This window comes from Parasteatoda tepidariorum, chromosome 6 (genome assembly GCF_982258835.1).
Source record: "Parasteatoda tepidariorum strain Cologne lab strain chromosome 6, Ptep-v5.0, whole genome shotgun sequence".
In the NCBI taxonomy this organism is placed as follows: Eukaryota; Metazoa; Arthropoda; class Arachnida; order Araneae; family Theridiidae; genus Parasteatoda; species Parasteatoda tepidariorum.
This window is the reverse complement of record NC_141760.1, coordinates 98,725,702-98,738,026: the sequence shown is the minus strand read 5'-3', so window position 1 is coordinate 98,738,026 and position 12,325 is coordinate 98,725,702.

The following is a 12,325-nucleotide window of genomic DNA, read 5'->3' as shown; positions in this document are numbered from 1 at the left end:
CGAAAATGAAACTATAAATAGACTTATATATGGCTTAACTACATATTTCTCTGCGTTTTATTTACATATTACTTTAATGTATCTAAAATTGAAATAAAGTTCTAAAAATAATTAAGGTAACATGCTTTCGAAATAAAACTTCGATAAAGCATAGCTACGAATTAAATTCCATTATGACTTAGAAAGAAGATATTTGAATTCATTACTGTAAAAAACTCATATCATGAATACAATTTCTAAACTGAGTTGCGTCTCAATTCACTTAAAATTGAAAAGCAAGGGATGGAGAAGTAAATAGAGATTTAATATCTACAAGAAAGATTCAATTTCTCTCCTATTCTTAGTAATGCATGATTGAAAAATGTTGAAGCTACTTAACATCATTTCAGACGGAAATTTCTTTCGATCTAGTGCAGAACAGTTCGAGTTTCATGAAGTAACATTTTCGCTAACCTTGGAATGAGTTTTTAATATATACTGAAAGTAAAGATACATTGAAAGCATTATTCTAATTTTCTCAAATGCGTTAATCTCAAACTAACTTGTGTTTTATACAACTTTCTTATTTTCATCATAGCATTGATTTACAATAAAAATGAATGCATGTTGCGACAGTTGCACTTTCAGTATAATTACTTTTCATCTATTTTTTCAATCTATTTTTATGCACTTTTTTTCTCTTTTATGTTCATATTTGCTTCGGATTTTTCTTAATTTAAAAATCAGTTTAATGAATATTATTTTTGTCTCGCAAAATTTCACTTCACTTTTGGAAAAGGATTTTAACTTTCTATGCTCTTCTTTGCTGTCAGAGATTATTGTACCATTCTGTCTGGGTTTAAATTTCTTGTGGGAATAAAAAGGTATGTTATGTTTGTTTGTTTTGGTTTTTTTCAGAAACTTGCAGCCTGCATACATTAATTCCTTTTATCCCTTTCTTTTTAAGATGCTTCTAAGCCAATTTTAATTGTCGGTTTTTCACACTTTCTACTTATTAAATTTTAATTGGATATCGCTTGTCTGGAAGCTTGTCCTAATTTTTTTTCTTCAGTTGGCGTCCTTTTTCAATTTTTACGCCACAATCTTTCTTTCTGAATTTGCTTTAGGTGGCTGCTTCTTTTTCTTGACGTGTGCACTTAAGTCCGTACTGAAAGGAATTTTCTTTCCTTTTTTGCACTTTTTACACTTCCATAAATATTTATACTAAATTCTCAAATATTTATATTCTTGATAGTTATATGATACAATTAATTATTTTTTCATAAAATCAATAAACATTTAACTATTCCACAATAATAGTGTGTTTCAAAGTTCTTTCATCAAAAGTATTAAAAAAATGATAATTTAATTGCCTTAGACTTGAGGAAACAAACCAACAAATTTAAACTAGTTATACAATTTTGCCGTAAAGAATTCTCTGGGATTAAAATAGACAAATCACTTTTTTAAAAATAGTTAATTTTTTTAAAAATTTACTACCTCAAAAGCTAAATTTTAAAAATGGCTAATTTGACGAGATTTATCCACCTTCACGGAGAAAAAACTCTGGTAAATTTATCGCTCTGAACAGTAATAAAATTTCTGGTGGAAAAAGAAACATAATTCTGGTAATAAAAATAAAAATATACGGTACTTAAACTATTCATTTATAATTTTTCCTTTTGTATAGCAACTGCTTACCAAAAATTTTTTCAAAATTATAGTTCTTATTACCACGCATTTTGTAAAAAACTAAAAAGAAAATTCAACCGAATAAAAGGTTTTATCCCAATTTACCAAATTTTATCCCACAATATAAAGCAATATTTTATTGTACAATTTACCAAAATCATTACCGAATTGTTTCGGGAACGATTACCAAGCCTTTTAGCTTTCCCATAAGCCAGAAACATGGTAAATTTTACCATATTTTGATAGTTTTGACTATACTTTTATTTATAGTGTAAATAAAAATTACCATTTTTATCTACACAATTTCTTCATATTTTTGCAAGCCATAGAGCATGACATATACAAGCAGAGTTGAAGTCTAAAGAAGATCACAAGCATTTTTCCTTTTCATAAAACCGTAGTTTTTTTTTCACATCGGCGCATAATTATAAAGCATAAATAACGGATCCTGGCTAAATAACTGCTTAACTTGAACTAACGAACACTCATATAAAAATAGCATGTTATTCATGATATGGTTACAGGTACAGGTTTATCATAGGTTTCATTTTCTTTAATTTACGACTTCCATATATTTTTTTAATTTAGTTTTATTTTCTACTGACCAGTATTTTAAAATTATATATTAAAGGCTTTAACAGCTTATATTATAAGTAAGTCGTAATGAATTATTTTTTACTCTTTAAACATTTTTCTTTGATTGACACTGCTCCAAAGTAACTTTTCTTGTCAAATTTATAGACTAATAGCTCTCTTTTCAAATGGTTGTCAAATACTGTTTACGAACTAAATAACATTTCTATGTTTGTGAGAGTGTTTTTAAAAATGTATCGAAGAATAAAATGTTTAGGCTTTTAATATGCATTGAGAGGAAGAAGAAATTTGTGAGCTAGAAAAGTAATGCTTTTGTCGCAAGAAGCAATTCGCGTAATTCTTCATGACAATGATTTTACAACTGTGCACCGAGAGGAAAAAAGCATAGTCAAAACTACTAGAATATTGTCAAATTTACGGAGTTCCTGGCTCTAAGGGAATACCAAAAAGCTCGGTAATTTTTACCATCTTGATTTGGAAATGAATTTGTAAAAAATAACTGTAAAATTTGGTTTAGTAATGTGTGGTAAAATTTAGTAAATGTGTGTTAACGTGATACATTAGAGCATGGCGAGAAAAAAAACTTTATTACGTTAAATTTACTTTTTAATTTTGTATTTTTACAAAATGTGTGGTAAAAAGGGCAATGATTTTGAAAACCAAAATTACCGGTAAACGGATTGCATAAAAACAAAAAAATTACCAAATGAATAATTTAAATTTTAAAAGCCGTATATTTTGGTTTTATCAACCAGAATTACGTTTTTTTTTATCAAAAATGTCATTAAGATACAGTATGGTAATTTTTTCCAGTTTTTTTTTCCTCCGTGTGTTTATCAATCGTGAATTACCTAGGACGTTACAGTCTCGCAAGGATTTATATAAACTAAAGTGTTTAAAACATTCTCCCTATAACCTTAACCTTTTCAAACCATTTTTTTTAGTTTATCTTAACGTTGCACATTGAAGAAGAAAAGTAATAGACTAGAAAACGTTTTCAATCTGAAATACCTTACTGTTTTTATCTTCTTTTTTTTTTGTTCCACGAATTCTACAAATTTAAAGAAAAAAATGTAGTTACTTATTTTCTTTCTTTTTTTTTTAAATTTTTCATTCAGAAAGAGCTTAACATTCTTCAAACTAACTTCAGCCTCTTCATGAATTGCGCTGAGGTAGAATTCTAAGAGGTAAAAATCGTTAGACCTTCAGAAGCGTGAGACTTCAAGCATTGAAAACACTTTTGCTGGCAATTTTTTTTTTCCTATTTACGAACAAAAAAGGATAGAACTTTTCCACCTAGAACTTTCTGTGTGTGTTTATATACGTAAAAAATATATATATCGGATAAACAAACTATGTGAAAAGAATTTTCAGCTAATCGCTGGAAATTCGAACGAAAATATTTTCCACCTTTTCCACGGAGAAAGAGAGGGAAAAAACATCCAAATACGCGTTCAAAGGAATTGCCAACTGCGAATTTTCTGTTACTTCTTTTTTAACGGAGGTATACGAACTCGAATGTGACAAAATTTAATATGATTGAATAAATGTTTTAAAATACGTTTTTTAAATTCCTAGATTTTATAGAAAATCCGAATGCGTTATTTACAAGAAATTATATTTGGAATGAATTTAACGTGATATTCCTTTGACAAAAATCAAAGTAGAACATTCAAGCGCAAATCAAACGATTTTATATAAATCAGGAAAATAAGATTATTTATCTAAGTAAAGCAACGTTCGAATTAGAAACTACGTGGAAGAGTTTACTTAAGAAAATTAACATTTATATAATAAATGATATTTTTAATCCATGTAAGAATTTAATAAATAATTTAATGACGAAATTCATGGTAGAACATAAAAGCTCAAACGAAACGAGTTTATATAAAGCAGGAAAATAAGAGAATTTATCAAAGTAAAGCAACGTTTGCATTAGAAACTATGTAAAAGAGTTTATTTAAGCAAAGCAATGTTCATATAATAAATCAAATTTATGTAAGAATTTAATATATAATCTAACGACTAAAGAAGGACATATAGTGGTGCCAAACCAAATGATTTCATCAGGAAAACAAGCGAATTTATCTAATTAAGGCAACGTTTTTATTAGAAGTTATGTAAAATAGTTTATTTAAACAAAGCAAACGTTTATATAAAAAATCATATTTATAATTCATGTCAGAATTTGATATATATATGTGTGGCATCGGGTCCCCGAGTTAAAATTTGCAATTCGTACTCTTTCCTTCTTTAGGCCAAACCACATTGAAATTCTCAGCCTGCCAGTCGCCTTGCAACTGTTTGTCAGCCTCTTTGATCGACAAGTGTGAGTTCTGTCAAGGGTTCGGCTTTAGTTGTGACTTGCTTCTCCTCTGACTTTTGCAAAAAATAAAAATATGGCTGTAAATTTAAGCTGGCAGAAATAGACTCGTTAAAAAGATTAAAATGGTGGCAAAACTAGATCCAGTATAAAAACAGAGACATGCCTGCAAAGAATACAGTAACATGATAACCTTCAAAATTAATGTTAAGTCTTTCCCAATCATATTTTTCTTTGACGCTCCAGTCCCACAGTGGACTGATCGTTAAGACACGGTTCCCAGCAGATCACCGAAGTCAAGCATCACTGGCTACGGTCAGTGTGCGTGTGGGTGACCACTTGGATTAGTCTGCGTAGGGACCGAGGGTGTGCGGTATTGGTAATCGTTAAACTGTTCTACCGTCAAGTGCTCGACTTCGCGTGCAGGTCGTTGGGCTACCGAAGACGGGGTTCACCATCCCCTCTACAGAGGATCAAAATTGTGATGGCATGTCTTCGGATCATCCTCAGGGATATTTCCCAGACCGCCACCAATATCCCATTGTGCAGCTCTAGTGCGACGTAAATGAACTACAACTACAACAACTTTGACGCTCCAAAAAGAGCTATCTTCCGCGTCGCCGGAATAATTTAGGAAATCTGCCACTCTATATTTTATCCTGATGCTCCAGCCATTGAATTAAAGATATTTTCCTGGCAACTATAAAGGATGAAGTGATCTCAAAAATTTATTCTTTAAATTTGCTAAAAGATTTGCCCTACCGTAATGATTTATTGAACGTATCTTGGAATTGGAAAAGCACCCATGCCTGTGATCGTGATGCCATGATTCCGACATCTATAGAGGATTCACAGTTTCGAATAAGACGTTGCATTTCCATGTAGTGACTCCTTAGTGACGGGTTGACAGCTGCCTGATTTTTTGGATCGCTCTCAAATAGTAGCCATGCCCAATCACGTTTTTAGTCCTCCATCAAAATCAATAAAAATACTTTTAACTGACTTTTCTGAACTCAGTGATGATATTTCTTCTAGCGACTTCGTCAGCATTTCATCAAGGTTGTATATTTTTTAAGTTATTTGTTTGATGATAATAGAACAATCTTTTTTTTTAAAGACGGGAACTTGGGTTTATTGTCCATTAACCGCAGAAATCCAAAATCGCTACTCACTTACCCGTGGGCATCTGCGGCTAAGCCAAGGGGGTGGAGAAGCATGGCCCACGTCATACAACCACAAACCCGTTTATAGGGCAGGTTACATTCACACAATCGCACTGTAGTAGCCGTGATGACTCAGTGGTTAAAGCGTTCGCCTTAAAATAAGGCGAAGCTGGTTCGAATCTCAGTGATGGCTGGTCGATACGAATTCCCCTTCCGGCTTGCACTGACCACAGTGCTGAAAACATCCTCAGTTGTCGACGAATCATGGGTTAGAGTCCCCTTGCCGTTCAGGCTAACCGTAGGAGGTTTTCGTGGTTTTCCTCTCCGTGTAACGCAAATGCCGGTTAGATCCATCAAAAGTCCTCCACAAAGGCAAATTTCTCCCAACGCACGATCCAGGAGCTCCATTGTCTTCTGGATTGGGTTCAAAATTACAAGGCTACTGAGTTGAACATTAGTAGTCGTAAAGCCAAAAATTTGGGTCAGCTGTTCAACGACGGTTATAAAATAAAATAAAATCACACAGAAGAAAGGGCATAGAGCCCAGACAGAAAGTTAAACCCATGCTTGAGTTGGGATTCGAACCCACAACTACTGGCCCCGTAGTACAGTAACCACTAGAGCAATGATCAGCCATAAAACGATCTTAAAGATGTTTATTGTTAGATGTTAGTGATGAATTTATACTAAAGATGTTGCTGATAAATTTTAATGCATTACCATTTAGATCAACATGGCTCAAACTTTACTTATTTGTAAGAATCTACTAAACAGTTTTTCTTTTTTTAAATATTAATTTTTATTTTACTCTTTATTTTTTTTAGAACAGAAATAAACAAATTTAAGAAATCCTGGTGACGGCACAATATGTGTCAACAAACAGATTATTTAAATAAGAGTGAATTAGACGAGCTCCAAATAAGACGTGAGTTTTTTATTAATTAAATATTTATATTTACAGAGATTTTAAACAAGCTCAAATAACTGCAGACAATAAAAGAGAATAATATATCAGCTCTTAAATTTTTATTACAATTCATAAACGTTAAATGAAATGAAAATCTAAGATTAAATGAATAATAAGACAAAATTGCACAAACTTTGTTGGTTCAATGCAAGATTAACTATTAACAAATCTTTTAAACTCATTGTTTACAGAATAGAATAGGATAGTTTACGAACTGATTCAATTATCCATTCATTTAGGAATTTGTAATATTAAATATGGTAATTTTAAAACATTCTATACAATACCTTGAGGCTTTTTCATATTTATTACTTGCTGTCTTTTCAATACGTTTATCAGTTTCTTCTTCTGCTTATTCAATTTTAAGCTTAATTCTTTGTCAATAGTTTCAAATTAATCATGCGTCAGATTTTCCTTGAAACACAACTACAGTGTATTTATAATTAATAAATACGTACCCGTTTTTGAATAAGCATCAAACTCAAATGAAGCAAGGGATTAAATTCCATTTATTTAAATTCTTCCAGATTATAGTTACAAGATTAAGTTTAAGGTTTCTTTTGAGTTCAGAAATTAACTGCAAACATTTCTTTGTCTTAATTCGAAATATTGTTGTTATTTAGGCGTAAAATCAAAAGTATTGTCTACTTTCTTTTTAAGCATATTTTATATACTAATTCCATTAAAATTAAGAAATATTTTTAAGTTTTAATGACAATTTCTCATTTTCTTGAACGGGTAATTATATTTTTCGTTTATTAAAAAAGAATTCTTGGTGGCTTTCAATTTAATTTCAAAATTAACTTTGAAAAAGATTTCAATTCGCATTTGTATCAAAGATGAAATAATACTCGGAGAAAAGAAGTGTCGTAATTCTGGACATTTCTGTAAGTCACACCGATTAGATAATTCTTGTTAAAAATAAAGTCATAATTCTAGTTGATAATACCAAAATATGCAGTATTTAAACTATTTAGTTCGTAATTTTTCCGTTCATATAGTAATCAAAATTAAATTTGTTATTACCACACGTTAAGTAAAAAAATACATAATTGAAAAATAAATAAACGAATAAATGGTTTTTATGCCATGTTCTAAGGTATCATGATAAACTTACCAACTTTTGTCGCATTTACCAAATTTTATCACCAATTTTAAAACCAAATTTTATTGTTAATCTTACCAAAATCATAACCAAAAGAAGAAGGAAAAAATAATTTTTTATTATTTTTTTATTTTATGTTTTAATACAAATATAATTCCGATTATCTACCAGATTCCTTCTAGTAACTATTAGACAGTTTTTTTTATAATTAAGAAATACCAAAATATATTTTTGCTTATAATTAAGACTCTTGAAAAAATATCTAAGAGGGAAACCGGTGTCCCATCTGCGCCATTTTATGTTTTAGTGCAGAAACATTTCATAGAAAGAGCATTGGTGTCCCATTTGCGTCATTTCATATTTTAGAACAAATATAATTCCGATAATCTAACAAATTCATTTTATTAAATATCAGACAGTTTTTTATAATTAAGAAATACCAAATGATATTTTTGCTTACAATTAAAACTCTCGAAAAAATATAAGAGAGAAACCGGTGTCCCATCTGCGCCATTTTATATTTTAGTGCAGAAGAATTTTATAAAAAGAGCATTGGTGTCCCATCTGTGTCATTTCATATTTTAGTACAAATATAATTCCGATAATCTAACAAATTCATTTTATTAAATATCAGACAGTTTTTTATAATTAAGAAATAACAAATGATATTTTTGCTTATAATTATAACTCTTGAAGAAATATATAAGAGGGAAACCGGTGGCCAATCTGCGCCATTTTATATTTTAGTACAGAAGAATTTTATAAAAAGAGCATTAGTGTCCCATCTGCTTTATTTCATACTTTAGTACAAATATAATTCCGATAATCTAACAGATTCATTTTATTAAATATCAGGCAGTTTTTTTCTAACTAAGAAATACCAAATTATATTTTTGCTTATAATAAAAACCCTTGAAAAAATATCTAAGAGGGAAACCGGTGTCCCATCTGCCCCATTTTATATTTTAGTGCAGAAGAATTTTATAAAAAGAGCATTAGTGTCCCATCTGCTTTATTTAATACTTTAGTACAAATATAATTCCGATAATCTAACAGATTCATTTTCTTAAATATCAGGCAGTTTTTTCTAACTAAGAAGTACCAAATTATATTTTTGCTTATAATTAAAACCCTTGAAAAAATATCTAAGAGGGAAACCGGTGTCCCATCTGCGCCATTTTATGTTTTAGTGCAGAAACATTTCATAGAAAGAGCATTGGTGTCCCATCTGTACCATTTTATATTTTAGAGAAAATATAATTCCGATAATCTAACAGATTTTTTTTTTTGTTGCAACTGTTATAATTAAAAAATACCAAAATATATTTTGCTTTCAGAGCGTCAAAAAAGAAACATACTAAAGAGACACCGATGTCCCATCTGCGTCAGAAAATTCCTTCAAAATAGTATAATAATAGAATTCCAATTTTTATTTAAATTTTAATATCAATGAATTTATAGCTTTCACAGTCAAGCTTTCGAAATCTGCTTTCTTGATTCCATGAATAACGATCACCTTGGGATAGAGAAAAAAAAACAGGTAGCAAATACAAATTTAATGCCGTCAAGAAAGTGCTCTAATATTTCTTCTCCGAATATAGATGATAGAAAAATGTTGAAACTACTTAACTTCAGTTCAGGAAAGTTTTTTTATTGACAGGCTATGAATCAAGCATTTCACTTGCACATTTCACTGGCAGATTTCCGAATATAAAGTATATTAATTTTGAGTTCTGAATCTACTTTCATTGAAGAAAATATTAAGTAAAAGGTTAGAAATGTATGATATTAAATTATAAGTAATAATTCGAAATCGAACTATGATACTGATTTTTTGATAATTTGCTCTATGTAAAAGATGAATGTCCAAATATCACGATATTTCCTTGTTTTTGACGTAACCGTTTCCTCAGCAAAAATTTCGTCTAAGTGACTATAATTACGATATTTGGTGTGGTTGGAGATGTATGGTATAATTGAAGATTGTGATAAAATCATGATCATGATAAAGTATTTATTCAATTACAGTTGTAGAGCTCGCGATACAAAATTTAAAGAATCTATATATATATTTCTCTTACACGGCACCAAAAAAAAGCCTCATTCCAACTCCCTGAATGGCAACGTTAGAAAATGGACCAATGATTGCTGCTAAAAATGTCACATGGCAAATGTCACATGAGGTGGCTCAACATATAGCGCTTTTAAAAACTGAAACAATAACCAGAGTGAGCATTATCAGGTTGTTCAATTCAGATTCATGCCCTAAAAACATGATAATATTTAATTTAAACTGGCTCAACATATAGCGCTTTTAAAAACGAAAACAATAACCAGAGTGAGCATTATCAGGTTGTTCAATTCAGATTCATGCCCTAAAAACATGATAATATTTAATTTAGGCTCAATTAGGAATTAATTAGGCTGGCCTTCTCCATGACTATAAATAAGTCACAAGGTTAGACTTTTGAGAAAATCAGTTTAGTATTGACTAAACAAGTTTTTAATCATGGACAACTTTATGTTGGCCTGTCAAAAGTTAAGTCATTTGACAGCCTTTCAGTAATTGCTCCAAGACGCCAAATCTATAACTGTGTTTTCAAAGAAATTCTAAATGCGTAGTGCTAATTTCTTAGAGCTTTGCAGAAAAAAAAAGTTTTTTGGAAAAAATTTAATTGAAACTTCTATTGGCAGTAGGCAAGGGGAACTGCCAAAATCAAAACTCCCCGATTAGAAATGCAGCATGGCGACCTCCACGTGGTATTTCTCGGGTAATGCTAACAGCCATGCATTTTAATTTATTGTATGTAAAACATCCTTATTTTGTTCTAAAATTTTATGTACTTTATCACAAATGTTAATTAATATAGAAATCGATTTCAATAATGCTGATCACCAAAAAATATTTCGTTTGGCGATAAAACAAATTTTTGTGTTCTTGAAAATGAAATACTTTTTGAGGGTTATTATCTCACAAGGAAAAGTTAGGGTCTAAAGTTTATATTTTTAAATAATAAAATTTTTTTCTAAGACTTTCAGAATTAACTAGCATTAACTAATTTATTATACACATTTAGTTGAATTTAGGTGAGTAACTGCAATATTTGATAATTTATTTTGCTAATATGTTTCTCATTTAGCTAATGTTTTGATTTTTTAACCATGTGCAATCTAAATAGCTAATATACTTTTTTAAAAGCCAATAAGAACACTGATAGAATTCTTCTACATAAGTACAATACTATGTCTTTGATGATAATATACTATGTCTTTGTGCTAGAGCATTGTGTTCATTGGCGAGCGAGAGCAGCGAGCCATGGTTCACGGCGTGAACCACATAGGATTGCGTAGCAATTCTCGGGGGTTGGCGAGCGTTAGCGAGGAGGGGGCGGAGCCTCCTAGTATTTTATAAACTTTTGAAGTGACATAATGAATTTTGCATAATGATACTAGTAGAGACAGGACTTGTGAGATAAATCCCTTATGACCAGCCGAATCAAAAGTCAATTTAAAAAGTGATTGAATTGCTCCCAACAGAAGGTTAGGAGCATGGGAAGAGATCTATGGTTGACGATTTATCGTTAGAAATTTACCATCAGAAATTCATCCCACATATAATCAAAATTAAATTTGAAAATAATTTGGTGAAAGCGAATCCCCAAAAAGACTGTGGAAGTTAGTATAACCATGTAGCTGAAACATTTTTGTAGTAAGAAAAAAAGAATAAAGAGCTATAAATATATTTTGTTTTCGATTTAGTTGCGACAGTGAATTAAGGAGCTTTACATTTGTATTGAAATAAAAAGTTGGCCGTTACATTGATTTTTAAGAAAAGTATAAAATATTTACATTAGCGTTTAATAAAACGTGGTGAAAATTAAATAATTGGTTTAATAATGATTAAATTGGTTTAATATTGGTTTAATAATAATTTAATAACGATTAATAATGATTAAAAATAAATAAATTTACGAAATTAAAGAAATTTTAAAAGCTAGGAAATATGTGATGCCTATTTTGACATCACAGTGACGAAATAACTATCGTCACCTCATCGTCAAAATTATTGAAATAGTTCATCATTCTGTTCTTTTTTTCCGGAAAAAAAAAAGAAAAATCTCATAGTTAATAATGTACTAACTTTACAAATAATGACTCTATCATAGGCACCATATAGGTATATCAATGTACCCACGACCACATAAGAACATTAAAAAGACAAAATAGACATTAAATCATACCCATGCCCGAATCAGGAATTGAACTCGGGATCTTCCTGGTACGAGGACAATTCATCGACCACTATACACGCGGTTGGCTTATTGCGTCAATTTATTTTCAATAGTATAAATATATTTATTATGGAAAACCAAACAAAGAATTAAGTGAAAAAGTTTTAAAACTCAATTTTATCATGAAAATATTTTATTATTTAAGTATTTATATAAATTGTGTTTTGAAAATTGTTTAGTTAGAACTTAAAAACCAATCTATGACGAGCA